The following is a 14,969-nucleotide window of genomic DNA, read 5'->3' as shown; positions in this document are numbered from 1 at the left end:
GAATAGCTCGGTCCCCGCCTCTTTGTTGTTCTTCAGACGGGTAATGGCTATTCGAATCTCTTCATGGTCGGGCAATGGAACGTCAGCTCTATCGTCATCGATTGGGGAATCGGGTTCGCTTTCTCCTGACGCCGCACTTTCGCTGCCATTGAGCAGGCTAAAGAAGTGTTCCCCCTAAAATTTTAGTACGCACTGGGCATCAGTCACTAGATCTTGGGGTTCTACAAAAGTATGCTCCGGTTTTGAAACATTCTGTTAGTCGCCATCTTTTCGTAGAATTTTTGAGCATTATTCCTATTGGCCAGCTTGTCAAGCTCTTCATACTTACGCATTTCGGCCTCTCACCCTTTTTTTGTCTCGCTTTCCTTTTCCGCTCTCATTATCTATACCATCCCGCACGTGTTGTGGTCGCTTGTAACGTAGCGAGTCTGATTTCTCTCCACTGCGTCACTGCACTCGTCATCGTACAACCTTTTTTTTTTGGATTTTCCGAAAGCCAATGGTTTCGGTTGCAGCTGTATGCACGTCTAGAACACTACGGACGTGTCTTCCGTTTATCAGAATATGATCTATTTGGTTTACTGACCGCAGTGCCAACGATAGGTGCCAAACCCACAGAATCTGTTCTTTAGCCAAGTAATTTATTACCAAATTTCCGACTTTTAGAACTTATAAGGCACGAGAAATCGATTCAGCAGAAATTATGGCAAATAAAATCCACCCTAATGCGCAAAAGTGCATGCCAATAGAGGCTGTTACTACACTTATGGAATCACGTATCAGACAGCTAACAACAAAAACGGCACACCAGCGCACATATGGACAGACTTTGATGAATTGTGGTGGCTGCAAAAACCGTAAATGATAAGAAAGAAATTCAGTGAGCAAAGTGGTTAAAGGCAAAGTGATTGGAATGTGCCAAGCAAGTATGCCATGTGGCAGCAGCGCTTATAAAAGAGGGCAACAGCGAGTCAGCTGCCACGGCCACAACAACACATGCATATATGGCGTACTAGCTGCGGTGGCGACTAAAAGCCCGTTCAAGTGCATGGCTACTGCAAAAGCACACAAAAAGCCCGGTGCTTGGCAGCCAGTGCGGCAAGTTGGCCAAGAAGATCGAACCATGAAAAACATGTAATAATTGTCAATTGACTATAAAAGCCGCGTAGCGATGACTCGAGTTTTTTGCGTTGGAGACGGGATGAAGCGGGGCCAATGCACGCGGGTACTGCACTGGCTAAGCAAGTTGTTTTTGTTTTTCCTTTTTTTTTCATTATTACCATTTTTTCCACACACATACACACACACGCATGCATGCACACACTCCAGTTGGCATTGCCAGCGAACCACAGCTTCGGCATTGTCCAGCTGTGCGCACTCGGCTTGTCAGTTTAATGGACAAATAGCAGGCGAAACGAGTTGACGGTTAGCGGTTTTAACTTGCAACGGGCCTACTGCATACCAGTGCAACCAGCAGTCTAGTATTTTTGTCTGTGTGTGTGTCTATTAGAGCGAAGTGTGCGTATGCGCGTGCGCACATATCCATTGCTTCCGTATTGGATTACAATTATGCATTTCACTTGCAGCTATACTTGCGCCCCGCTCTGTATGTGCATGTGGCGAGTGTATTATTGCCACGAAGTATTACTGGAGACAAGTAATTCGTTGCGGTTGACATTCTTCCTTCATTTCTTTAAAACCAGACGACGATCTTCTAGGTTACCTAAAAACCAAACTCACCTAACTCACTTGACTGTCGGGTAACACTTAGTGTTGTCTGCGCTACTGATGGCCATTAACAGTACTAAGGTGGAGCCATAGCAGCGCACCAGTCGTTCTTCCTTTTAGCTGTTTGACATCAATTGGAGGTTCCAAGTGTAGCCAGGTCCTTCTCCATCTAGTCTTTCCAACGGAGGTCTTCCTCTTCTTCCGCTTTCCCCGACGGGCACTATGTCGAATACTCTCAGAGTTGGAGTGTCTTCATCAATTCGGACGACATGGTCCATCTCTTAATTCGCTGAACTATATCAATACGATATTCACCGTTGCCAATGTAGAAAAGACCATAAATCTTCCCCAGAATCTATCTCTCGAAAAATCGTCTTTGTTCGTCGAGAGAGGACTTTACTTCTCAATTGTCCACTCAGTCCGAAGTAGCACCTGTTTTCAAGAGGTATTCTGTGTTGGATTTCGAAGCTTGTTTTGTTGCTGGGTCCGAGGGTTATACTATATTACGTAAAACGGACTATCGTATGAACGGTATAAAATGACATTCTGCATTATTGTGACTATAAATGTGGTCAACATTGGTATTTCTTTACCGAAACATGCTACAAAAATTGGCTGGCTTTGAGGTTATATGTATTCTTGGCTCTTTGGACAAACATATTTTAGTCATTTGGATGCCAACAGAAGTCTAGGTTATCACAACTTCTTTATCACAGTCCTTTGTGGAGGTATTTCTTCCTCTCTTCCTCCTCGGTTATGAAGAGTAAAAACACATTCTGAATTTGAGGGCATCTGTCTTCGAAATTTGTGTAAATCTCATAGAAGGTTTCGGAACTATTTGACATTAACCTCGAACATCTATTTAAGACGAGGATGCAAAAACTGAGAAACTGTTCATTCCACGTTAAAATATTCATATTTTAGTATATTTACCAGTTCCGTTGACATTTCCCAAGCTTTAGAAATATTTTCTATGCTTTTCCGAGTCGTCTTTGAGTATGGTTTCGAAATTGATAGTTAGGTTAGGTTAGGTTAAAATACCGATTCTGTTAGAATTGCCAACAGGCATCCCACTTGGATAGTCTATAAGGACGGTCCGTTGTGATACCTAAAACCCGTATATAATGATCATACGGACTATCGCAATTTGTCAAAGCGCTCCGAGCCTATCAAGCATTTTTTGCGTTAGCAAATATCAGTTTCGGTTATATCTACCGATTTGCCGAAGGTATGCCAGCCGAGATGTTTTCACCTCAGTCTTGCAACAGCTGGACATTAGACGAGAAATTGCTTTCTATCTCACTTTCCGCCATACAATTTTGACTATTTGGGCAGATAAAAAACATAGTCTTATTATTTTCATACCTATTTGACAATGTTCAGTAAGAACTACGACGACTGCGACTTTGCTAACAGCAAGTAGCTCAGTGGATATCCTGCGTTCTACTCTAGGCCAGTCAGTCGCAGTCGCATAGGAACCAGTTCGTAGGATTAACGCCAGAACGTCGGCGAAATTGATAATACTCAAAGTACATTTGGTTAGGATAACTCATACAATCTGCTAGCAGCAACTAATAGCAGCAAAGTTACTTTTAAACGCGGCAAATTCAAACAAATATACGTGGAACAGGAAATAAAATAGGAAATTTATGTCGTCATGGTCTAAATACTAGAATAAGCAATTTAATCTCCCACTTCCCTTATATGTATACACATTCCTTTTGAAATATAATATATGTACATATATTTATATCTTAAGCATACACACCACTTATACATTTTATGTGTATGTATATATATATAAATTTTCATATGTGTTTCAACTAAATCACCTTTTGACCTGCGTACAATTCGTAACTGTAAGTGCCGGCATTAAAGTGCCCGCCACCAACACATTTCTTGCTGTCATTTGTCATGATCAGCCAAAGACGTTTCCTGTTCAATTGTTTGCCATTTCACGCGACCATCACTTCACCGCTGGAGCACAGCGCAAAATCTGTCACAGAAATGCTCAAGAAACAACAAACTGTTTCCGATATGCACACACGCAGACCGTAACAATAAATGTTGAAGTATTAATTAGGCATGAAAAATGGTTGCCTTATGTAATTGCTTACCAATGCATAGAAAATATGTATGTATGTACATATGTATTTACATTTAAAAAAATGTGAAATTAAATTATAAATGATGATATTCTCAAATCAGCATCTAAGAGGTGTGTTTCTTGCCACACTTTCTGTTTTGATTTATGACTATTTAAGAAGGTTTGGTTATTTGTATAATCTGTTGTCATTGCTGGTAATTTTACGGAAAGCTGCGCCTGAAAGCCATCATGGCAGCAAAGAAAAATATATTAAATATGGAGAGCTTTAGGTTATTTGCCTGCCAGCTAAAAAATTTTGTATACAGGAGTTCACTTATGACTTTCGTAAAATTATTTTTAATAAACCCTTTAATCATTAATTTTACAATGTAGAACTAATTCACCGTTCTTTCAGTAGTTAAACCGTTTCGTTTCGTAGTTTTGCCGGAAATTGAGTTAAACGGTTTTCACCCTTAACAAAGAAGTTGTAAAATTTTGGAAAAAAATATTTTAAACTTGGCCATGGCGACGCCATTTACGGTGACCCCTCGGAAAAGATATTCGATTTATAGAAATCCGTAAACCCATGAAACCCCTTAAAACTTCCACCACGCTTCCCATTGCTCTTCCCGACCCGTAAATTATTTTCCCTGCAATTATTGTTTTCAATCTTTCCTTTCTAATGGTTTTAACTTATTATGAATTTCTTTCACTTTTTATCTTGTTCAATAGCTTCTACACTAGTCTGTCAGCACATAGTTTTCACTTTTCCGATTTTCAATTAAGTGATTGCTATATCTTATCCTTGTCTTGCTGGAGTTAGATTTGGTCCGTTGCAGACCCGTTCTTTGTATACCAAAATTTCTTATCTATTAGTTCTATTTCCATAAAACGTCCTTGAATTTAAGCTATCACAAGTCTATCGAGGTGACTGATTTAGATTCCAGCAAGTTTGTTTATACGTATAAATCAGGCATGTTTCAAAATTGGGCTTGCCAAATCAAAACAACCGAACTGGGACACTACTTATGTATGTAACGAAAGATCTATATATTTTCGTGTCCCCACTTATAAAGCTGCGAGCTCTTTTAGAGGGGACTGAAACCAACAAAAAAGATAAGATTTTATATTAATTATAAATAGGAAATAAAATCAGGAAATATCTTCCAAAATTTAGAAATTACCTCCAGTAGAATCCTTGAGATATTAAGCCACAATATATTTCGAAAAACATATGGTTACTAAGATTTTTCTGAAGAACATTTTTGAATGAAATAAAAATTGATGATGAAAACTTAGATCAAGTGAGATACTCTCTAACGCCGAGAATAATCAAAAATAATCATTGGGGAGTTCACGTAACAGTATTATTTAATCGCATTCTCATATTTACTGGAAATTTAATCTTTTCAACGGGCTTATAAATCCACTCACTGAGCTTAGTAGTCGTTGGTCGATGACCAACTCCGGGTAACTGCGAGATTCTTAATACCTAAAGCAGATCGAAAATTCAGATCTACTGAAATACTTGTCCTTAGCAAAGTTGGAAAGATATACAAAAACGTAAAAAACTAAAAATTCTGTCGGATCCAATTCATAAAAAATTTTGGAAGAAGGCTCGAGGGAAACATCCAGTCACTTTTTTCTTCATTATCCAGCTTTTACAAAAATCAGGGTTAAAACATACCTCCAATCATACTTTTGGCGAATCATGGACATAGCAGAAACTTACATTAGTCGGCTCAACAAATTTGTGATCGGCCAAAGCGCTTGATCTATTTTATATGAGTTTTAGCTGCCACAACGGACTGTCGTTCAGAGTCATCCAAGTAAGATCACTGTTAGATAGATAGACGAGGAATACATCGTGGCCTTAGGTCTATTATGCCCAAAAGATCCCTGTTCGAATCAATCATTTAACCTAACCTAATCAAATCTAAATCTCTTAAAACGAAATATTAAATTAAATATTCATTTTATTGAATTCACTACCCAACAGTGGTACTCATACACTCAGGGTGTCAAAAGAACTGACTAGATGAACGCTTTACAACTTAAACTTTAAAAAACATCTTCTCAGATTGTCTTAAGTTGAAGATTTTTTTAAAGTGATAACCTCGTAATCCGCATTTAATGTTGTTCTTGTTTGTGCAAATGATATATTATACTTAATTCAAAGTTTCAAACCTTAACCCTTTTCCTTCACTAAAAACTGCCGACACAAAAAATTAATCTCATTTTATCGCAAATTTATGAAGATATTTGAAATTTATTTGTTGATTTCCACTTAAACTGCCTGCGGCCTGCTTTTGGCGCACACCCATCTATTTTTAATGCCTTTTCACTCACACATTTTTATTGGATTTCGCATCTCGCTAACACACATGCCTTTCTCGCAAACAAATATGATAGTCTGGAAGACAGAGGTCTACAATAAAACCGTTGACGGGATCTTTTTTTCAGTTTGACTGAAAAGCTGTGCGGTGCTGATACTTCAACTACCTACACGCAAATAAATTAAATGGTCGGAAAAAAGGTGAATAAGAAACAACAAGAACCGAAGAATTGCGCGCATGCTCAATTAGTTAAATGTCACTACGTTGAAGCCGTTGAACTGACAGAACATACAAGTAATACAATCACGAATGAATATGCCGATATGTTGATGCCTGCATATACATACATATATGTATGTGCATGAATGTATATGTAAAGATGTATGTTTTTATGTGTGTGTAGGTTGACTTTCATTAAAAGTGGGTTTTATGGCAAACTTCGTTGTTTGTGTTTAGAGGTTTGATGGCTTTTATTGCGATTCGGCTTGTTTGCATATCAGCGAGCTCCGCTGTATTCAAGTATGTATGCGTGTACTCAGTTGACGTGTTTGGTGCGGCACTTAAATATTGAAAATATACAGTTTGCGGTTATTCATTGTTGTTGTTGCTAGTTTTGTGTTGTTGTGGTTCAATAACTCCTATATCTAGCACACGCCTAACCTAATTTCCACTGACTATAAAAACTTACAACTCTTTGCCGTGTACATATGTTTGAATATGTGTGTAGAGTTGTAAGGAATGTTTTCTGAAACAAAATTGCCGATCGTAGATTTTTACAGTAACATGCCTTAAGCCAAAAGGAAAACTGCACGCGCTAGCTACGTACATACATATATGCGTACATATGTATGTTTATAGGTGTAGAATTCCGCAGAATTTTCGTACGTCATCCGTCTTTGCGGCGTACGTGTTTTTTGACCAATTTCATACGTTTTACACCTAAAAATTCCAATCGGTTTTTAGGACTGTGCAGTAAACTACCAACTTACGCTTAATTTCGTGATTATCACAGAATCACGTTTCACTATTTCTTTCGGTCCATTTAACACAGCAACACGAAAATACTAATTCGTACCATTTTCAATCTTACAATTTCATTTTCGGGCATTTATAGTGAAACTTTCACGTTATTTTGGTCAAAATGTTTCTTCTTCCTTAAAAAAGAAACTTCAATAACTTGCATTAGCTGGTATATTGGCATTCAAAAAATATTGAAATGTCTCCCTTAAACTGGAAGCAATATATATTAGAATTATTTTCGACCTAGTCTTAGTTATTTATTATGCTTTGGCTGGATATCTGCAAATTGTATTATCATATCTCGAAAAGTTTTATGCCCAAGTTGATTTAAAGCTAAATTACTATTTTGGCAACCACCAACTGGCGCATCTGAAGATCGGAAAATGCACATATGATCACCGAAAAACCTACATATCATCGAAGTGTTAATTTTGGTATGAATTTTGGAAATTCAGTAATCGCTGCTGATGTTTTGTCTGTCTCAGTCCGTTTATGTAAACTCGAATGTCGTGCGTCAGAGGTCGTGTTATCATCTGCTTCAGCGATATTAGAACTTTCAATTAGAGCGGGCTCTTAAGGAGAATGTCAGGCGAGCCGTTCATGAAATAAAGCCAGAGACCGCTTTAAAAGCATCAGAAAACCCCCACGACCAATGCATTAAAATATTATTTGATTGTTATTGCTTCTTGAAACCTCATACCTAAAATCAATCTATACTATAACCGTCCATAAATCAACACTTGCACAAGCATTAGGGAATGCTATCTGCGGATAATTTAAACTTCGCATGCAAAAATGTAACTCAATCAGATGCGATCTTCACGAAGTAATTTCCATACATTTTTTTGTCTGTTGTTTTTGTCTTTTTGTCTGTTGTCTCTCACTCACACCAACATATGTTTAAGATATATGTTTTAAGAGAACGTTATAAATTTAATTGCATTCGAAAGGTTATTTGAAAGAAAAATGGAGCAATCGTTTCATTTTTTCACTGCAGCTGGTTTCACCTACAACTTTAAGGTGTATAGTATATGCATATGTTCTTGGAATCGCGTTTAATGGATATAATATTTACGCAAAACCAGCTGATAGTTCAAATACAAATTTTATTTTTTAAGTAAAAATTGTGTTGTATTGATTAATGGATGCCAAATAAAAATAGTAAAAATTACGAACAAAATTATTAACAGAACTTGTTTGGCAACTGAACAGAAAATATAAAAAATTCAAATATAGACTAATGCGAGAGCCTTTCAAAATGGTAAAAAATTAAAGAGATTCATTCTATAAAATCCCTTAAGAACTCAACCACGCCTTGCTTCCCTTTGTCTTCCACACCTCAGATCTATTATTATTCAATAATGAATGCTGGATCTCAAGATGAATGATGGTGTTGCGAATATACATAAGTTAAGGAAAGCGCGCGAAACACATTCTTCAAAGAACGTGAATTTTCATAGTAAAGTTGAGCGATTTGTGAACGTTGTTCAGGCGTAAGTGCTTCCATAATAAAATGCCAAACAATACTGAACAAGAATAACATAACAGCTGAACACGACCTACTTGGATCACCCGTTATTACCAAAAATTAACTTATTTAGAAGACGAAATTCAAATTTTGTTAAAGTCCTGAAAACAACATTATTTTTACCCTGAACAGGGTATATAAGCTTGTAAAATTTAGAACGAAATATGGGAGACCCTTTAAAAAATATCTATGAATATTAGTATGTAAATGATCAGCGTGAAAGGTTGAGATGATTCAGTCAAGTCTAGCTGACTGTCTATATATACGCGAAGTATGGCAGTCCCTCAGTTTTTAAGATATCGCCCATTTGTCAGAACTGCCATTCAAAGTGAATGTTGGGAAAAAGCTCTTTTATGGTAAACTTTTTTATTTGAAGCGATATCTTCACGAAATTTGACAGGCATCATTATACAAAACAACGGTATAATCTGCCAAGAAATTGTTGAGACCATATCAAACTGACCGATCTTGTATGGAAACTTTTGTATTTGCGAAATGTATTGTAGCTTTGGTGCAGCCGAAGTTAACGTTTGTTTTATCAGTCCGCTTAAAATTTTTAGAAATTGTTGATAATTTGAGATAGGAGCATAATCGGTTTCCGAAAAATAAATAACAAATATTTTCCAATACATCAGCACAACCACTGAATATTATTTTTTTCTTATCCTTGAAATATTTCAAAGTTCACTATGCACTTGCACAAATGCGCTTGTTACCACTTAAAAAGTTACACACAAAATCAAAGTTTTAATATTTTTCAACAAAATAATGGGTTTTTGAATCTTGAGCTTCTTTTCTATAGCAACATACCTGCAATAATCTAGGTTTGTACAACAAATGAATGCTTTTTATATTTTTGTGCAATTACAGAAACACGCACAATCACTTAGCGATACTTTCTGTATTTTCATTCACCATAATTATCTAGTTACATAATAATTTACTCTATTTTTTATGATTTTTATAATTAGCAAATTTTGTAATTTAGAATGCTTAATTGCCAGAAATTACGCATAATTTTGCATATGCAAATCGCAGAGCGTTAATTAAGTCACAAGCAGTGAAAAAATATAACGCAGCTTGAATTGATAAAATAGTAGAAGCACTCGCAAAAACAATAAAATAAGGCGCCGAATTTGCCTACGCACACACACACGCACACAACTTCAAAAGCTTCTCGGCTTTATTTGCTGGCATTTGGCAATGCTTCGTTAACCAGTTGTAAGATTAAAAATAATTTTTCATTTTTTTTTTTTGCTATTTTTTATTTTTCCTTTCGTTTATTGATTTTTATATGCTTCGTATTTTTGGTTTTTTATTTTAATTGATTTCTATATTCCAATGGATTTTTAAACTTTTTTTTTTTTTTGATATTCTTGTTTGACACTCGTAACAAGTTTTCGGCGCACACTTCGGCCTGTTTTAATTCTTTGTTAAATATTTTTTTGTATTTCTTGCTTTGTTTTTCAACAACAGCAAACACTTGAAATTTTTTTCTGAAATCACACACACACGCGCGAGTTTAACGCAGAGCAGAAGCACGTCGAAGCCGCAGCGAGTCTCAAACACGACTGAGCGATCACCGCCAATTGGCCATGCGCCAAGCCAAGTTTGACAGCTAAACGCGCCAGCTTACCATACACACGCATAAGTATGTATGGGTGTGCGTGTGCTCCAATGGTTCGAAGTTGCATGCAACCAAACACCGCTGCACTTCATCGAACATTTGTTGCTGGCAACTGCCTTCGTCGCTTAAAAGTTGCTCGCTGTCGCTTCGTCATCGAAAATTGTTGCTGTTGTCTTGCCTGTTACTTATTGCTCTCACTTGTGGAGCATAAAAGTGTGCGCTTTTGTTGTTGGCATTGCAGGCAACATTCCAGAGCTAGCAAAAAATGCACGTGCTTTATTTGCAATACATATTCACCTTTATGGTGTGTCCACATATGGCCAAGCTATGCGCTGACATGGGCATTATGGTGACGACAGTGTTGCCGTAATCACGTCGCTACACACACATGTGCACATACATATGTACAAGCATGCTTTGATTTTTACATTTCCACTGAAATAATTTTGAGCAGCTTTTTTCACAGATTTTTTGCCTTCTCGCAGCTTGTGTTGCCTTCATACATATATGCAATACGGGTTTCAATACGCTCTTGTAGCTACATACATACATATGAATATTGTGTTTTTTTGTACATATATACAAATGTAAATATATGTATTTATGAAGGTTTGCTGGCGAGTTTTGTTATTGCTTTCAGCTGTACTTACAGTAATTTGGCGCACTTTTCGCATACCATAGCCGCGTCTAGTTAAGCCCGCGCCAAGAAACACAAACATTCGTTACAAATAAATACATATGTACTTAGATCCATGCATACATATGTACATATACCTTCATACGCCTACTCACCTCGTCTGCGCATGCGCCACCAACATACGGTGTCTCTCACTCGCTTTGAGCATGCCATGGCCAATTTTATTAGGTATTCAAATCTCTATTGCTGTCGATTTTGATATACTGGCGCTGTAATTTAAGTGACATTATTTGCTCAATAATTACGTAGAATGCGTGTTATCCATACTTTTATTTTGCTCATTCGTGTATTTGCCTTTCTTTTAAGACCGGTTTATTAATATTTTTTTTATATAATTTTACGATCAAGTATCAATTAGCGCCATCATGTGAGTAATGTATATATTGGAGGCTTATGAAACAAAGTAAGAAAACTACAAAAATAGACAAACTGGAAATAATTTTTTATTACACCCAATCGTCGCTGGCTTGGCCCCACAGGAAATAGTCTAACGGCGTGAAGTCGCACGACCGCGGCGGCCAATTGACTGGGCCATTTCGTGAGATAACACATTCACCAAACTTGGTTTTCAATAACTCGATCGTGACATTCGCTGCGTGGCTTGTGGCGCCGTCCTTTTGGAACCACATATTGTCTGAGTCCATATTCTCCAATTTGGGCCAAAAATATTCAGTTATCATTGAACGGTAGCGATTTCCCTTCACAGTAACGTCCCGATCTTGATTATTGCGGAAGAAGTACGGCGCAATGACGCCGCCGCCCCATAAACCGCACCAAATCGTAATTTTTATGGAATGCAAATGTGCCTTATGGAGTACGTGTGGATTGCTGGCTGACCAATGACAAAGCCATTTAGCTAGAAATGAGCCTCATCGCTTAAGATGATTTTTCAATTACAGTCCGGATTATTAGTTGTTGCTCAGCCAAATTCACGGACATACGATCATTCTGGTGTTCAAGCGCCTTCAGTTCTTGCGTCAATTTGATCTTATAAGGATGTAGGCCAAGATCTTTTCGAAAAATTCTCTACAACGACGTCACAGAGATGTCCAACGCTTGAGAACGACGTGTGAGAGACTGATTTGGGTCCTCCTCAATTGATGCGCTAGCGGCAGATGTGTGTGCGTCAACTGTGTGTATAGCTTTTTTATATAATTATTATCGAGTCTCTAACTCACCTAGCCTTTTAAAAACTGCTGTAAGAAAAGTCTTCCATCATAGATATACAGTGAAATTCCTCATTAACGGAAACTCACTGTGGTTGTGAAGCTGTCCATATATGAGGGCGTGGCAAAAACAAGTATTTGAAAGGTAGTATTGGAGTAGAAAGCTGCAACAATATTTCTATTGAACTAATAAATGCAAGCCAATTTCAAGCATAAGTGAACTGCTTTTGTATGAAAATAATTATGAAAACGTTGTGTTCATAAAATTTGTCTAGATATCCGGCTATGAGGACTATTCGTAATGGAACATTTCACTGTATATACTATACATATCTAATATACAGAAAATCAAATTCGAATAAATCTGTCAGTGATCAGTTTTGAAAAAACACAATTTTTTAAACCTGTTTTCAATCTCAAAATTTTATTAGTTTCACGTCTAACCTAATTTGTCATTCAATATGATTTTTCGTACAGATCGCTCATTGCGACATGAGCCTTTGTATTCTCTACAATCTTTTTCAGTTATGCAAATTTTTGAACGAGAGCGGTGATTGCCATATTCGTAGATAATAAACAGTAGATTCATTGAAGACACAACTATTACTTATGAAATTCCTTTTTTTTAATATGAAAGTACAGGAGAACTTCTGATTGTATATCTGGAACTATCAAACTTCTTTTATTAGTCTCTCGAAGACTTGTAAAGCCAACAGGTTCAACTAGACTCACAAGAAATCTTTACTAACGGAGCCTCTTTGGACTTTTCTTTTTGAATAATAAGTGTACGAAGCCAGAGAGAGTCAAATCTGCAAACTGTGTGACTTTTTACTTTTTTGCTATATTTTTTTAAGGATTCTAAGTCCTATAAGCTGTATGGAAGAAGGCGAGGTAGACATCTCAGCATTTCCTTCTCGATTGTCTCGCGTTTGTGAGATCAAGGCTTAAACACATTTTTATATGCCCCACCGAACTGGTGGGAATATTAATTAAAAACCTGAGCATATTTTTATTAACCACAAGGCGCTTTACTGCGATCTCTAGATCAGCCATCAAACTTAATCTATTCTAAGTCCGATACGACATTAAGTCACATCGTCATATATATAATATATCGTCATGAGTTATAGGTCCCAGTTCCTGACAGTTTAAACCAGTTCATTCAAGCATATTGACTTCTTCTAATAAACATACCCCCTATATATCTAAAAATCAGAATTTAAGTATCTTAAACACTCATCTAATAATATTGCACCGTAGGGCATTTAATATTTGTGAAACCCATGATAGTATGAACATTAATTGCAGCACCTGCGGTGAAACCTTACTACTGTAAGTGTGAACGAACCACACCCACTTTCTATAAAACAAACAACAAGTGCCACGAATAGTCAAAAAAAAAACAGTGAGAACAAACAAAACCGAAGACACCGGTCCGACTTTTCAATAAACAAAACCGAAAAGCCTACTTTTCACGACTCTTATGTTAAACAAAAAAGCGAAAAAAAGCTTAAATAATAAAAAAAAAAAGCCAAACAAACAAAACCAGAATTGATTTCACTGCGCGACGCTGCCAACCATGCCACAATACAATCGCGATTAGCCGCCTAACCGAGCAGCAGCCGCGCAGCAGCTTGCGCCAAGCAAGCCTGAGACCAGACAAATTCTTGCGTGCACTTGTTGCTACCAACGACTTTGGCTCTCATTCAATAGCGCGGCGATTCATCTGCGCTTAGCGAACAGGCGGCCGGCAAGTGGATGCCCTTGGTGTGACCCAAATCAGCGGCATTGTTTTGTTCCTTTTTGTTTTTGTATGTTTGTGTGCGTGTGAGTGCTTTATGTTTCGATTTCTTCAATAGCTGTTCCATAGGCACTCTTTCTTCATTTTATTTTATCTTCCGAAACGCTTTTCTTTTTCATTTGCCAACGGATTTCACTTAGATTTGTATTTTTAGTTTATGTACAAATTTATGTGTTCTTCTGTAAAAAATCGTTTGATGCCGCGTTGCCGCTTTTATTGAGATGGCATTGAGTAGCCGGCTTACATAGCTCTCGCGTGAGCTTAATTTGGAAATACCCGTTAGAATGATTATGAAAATTAGCGTAATTATTGAATTTACTGCGACGGTTAATTGAAAGAATTCTTTCGGTAATCAATATTTACACCTTCCCAATACTTCATGCATATATATAGTATGTTGAGAATAAGGTTATTAGAGGTTAGAATTGATGATTAATTTTTATCTTAATTATTACATAAATATATGTGAAGGGTTATCCGTTTTGAGGATCCCATATTTTTTAATGAAAAAAAAAACGCAGAAACTTCAAATTGAATGATGAATTTTTGAAAATTATCTCTTTCAAATGTTGGCCGCGCCTACGTGTCAGATGGATCATCCGTTGAGCCAAAATTTCGATGACTCGAATCTCTCCTTCTCTTCATTCGCCCAGATTAGATAAGCTTGTTGCGCGACATTTATGTCTTCTTCAATTTGAAAAGTTTTATTCTCTTTAAACTTTCAACATTCCCATAACTAATACGCTACCAATTAATCATCATATTCCTAGAAGTGTTGTAGCTCTACAAGAATTAAGCTCCCTATCTTTAATTCAACTGCGACTTCGTCGTATGATTCTGTAGTATCATGTAGTTTCTAAGCTTAGTTAGAAGCGGACGATGAAAAGCACCTGCTCGGTCCATTGCAGTACCAAATTTTATATGAATAATATTTCTAAAATGGTTTTCTAAAACATGTAACTTCGAATCATGTTAACTGC

At 37.0% G+C, this 14,969-nt stretch overlaps 1 protein-coding gene and 1 long non-coding RNA gene across 3 annotated transcripts in view; one reads left to right on the top strand and one right to left on the bottom strand.

Annotated features, from left to right (window-relative positions):
- The window catches only part of LOC108969561 (titin-like), a 259,294-nt gene extending 249,323 nt beyond the window's left edge, over positions 1-9,971 (bottom strand). Inside the window, exon 1 of the mRNA XM_018934354.1 lies at positions 9,509-9,971. The gene's annotated coding sequence lies outside the window, so the exon portion shown is untranslated. The remainder of the gene's footprint in view (positions 1-9,508) is intronic.
- Positions 1-14,969, top strand: part of LOC108969569 — a 319,863-nt gene that overhangs the window by 281,142 nt on the left and 23,752 nt on the right. The gene's annotated exons all lie outside the window — the stretch shown is intronic.

This window comes from Bactrocera latifrons, unplaced genomic scaffold (assembly GCF_001853355.1).
Source record: "Bactrocera latifrons isolate USDA-ARS-PBARC rearing strain unplaced genomic scaffold, ASM185335v1 scaffold_258, whole genome shotgun sequence".
Lineage (NCBI taxonomy): Eukaryota > Metazoa > Arthropoda > Insecta > Diptera > Tephritidae > Bactrocera > Bactrocera latifrons.
Note: the sequence above shows the minus strand (reverse complement) of the source record. Positions and strands in the feature narration are given on the sequence as shown.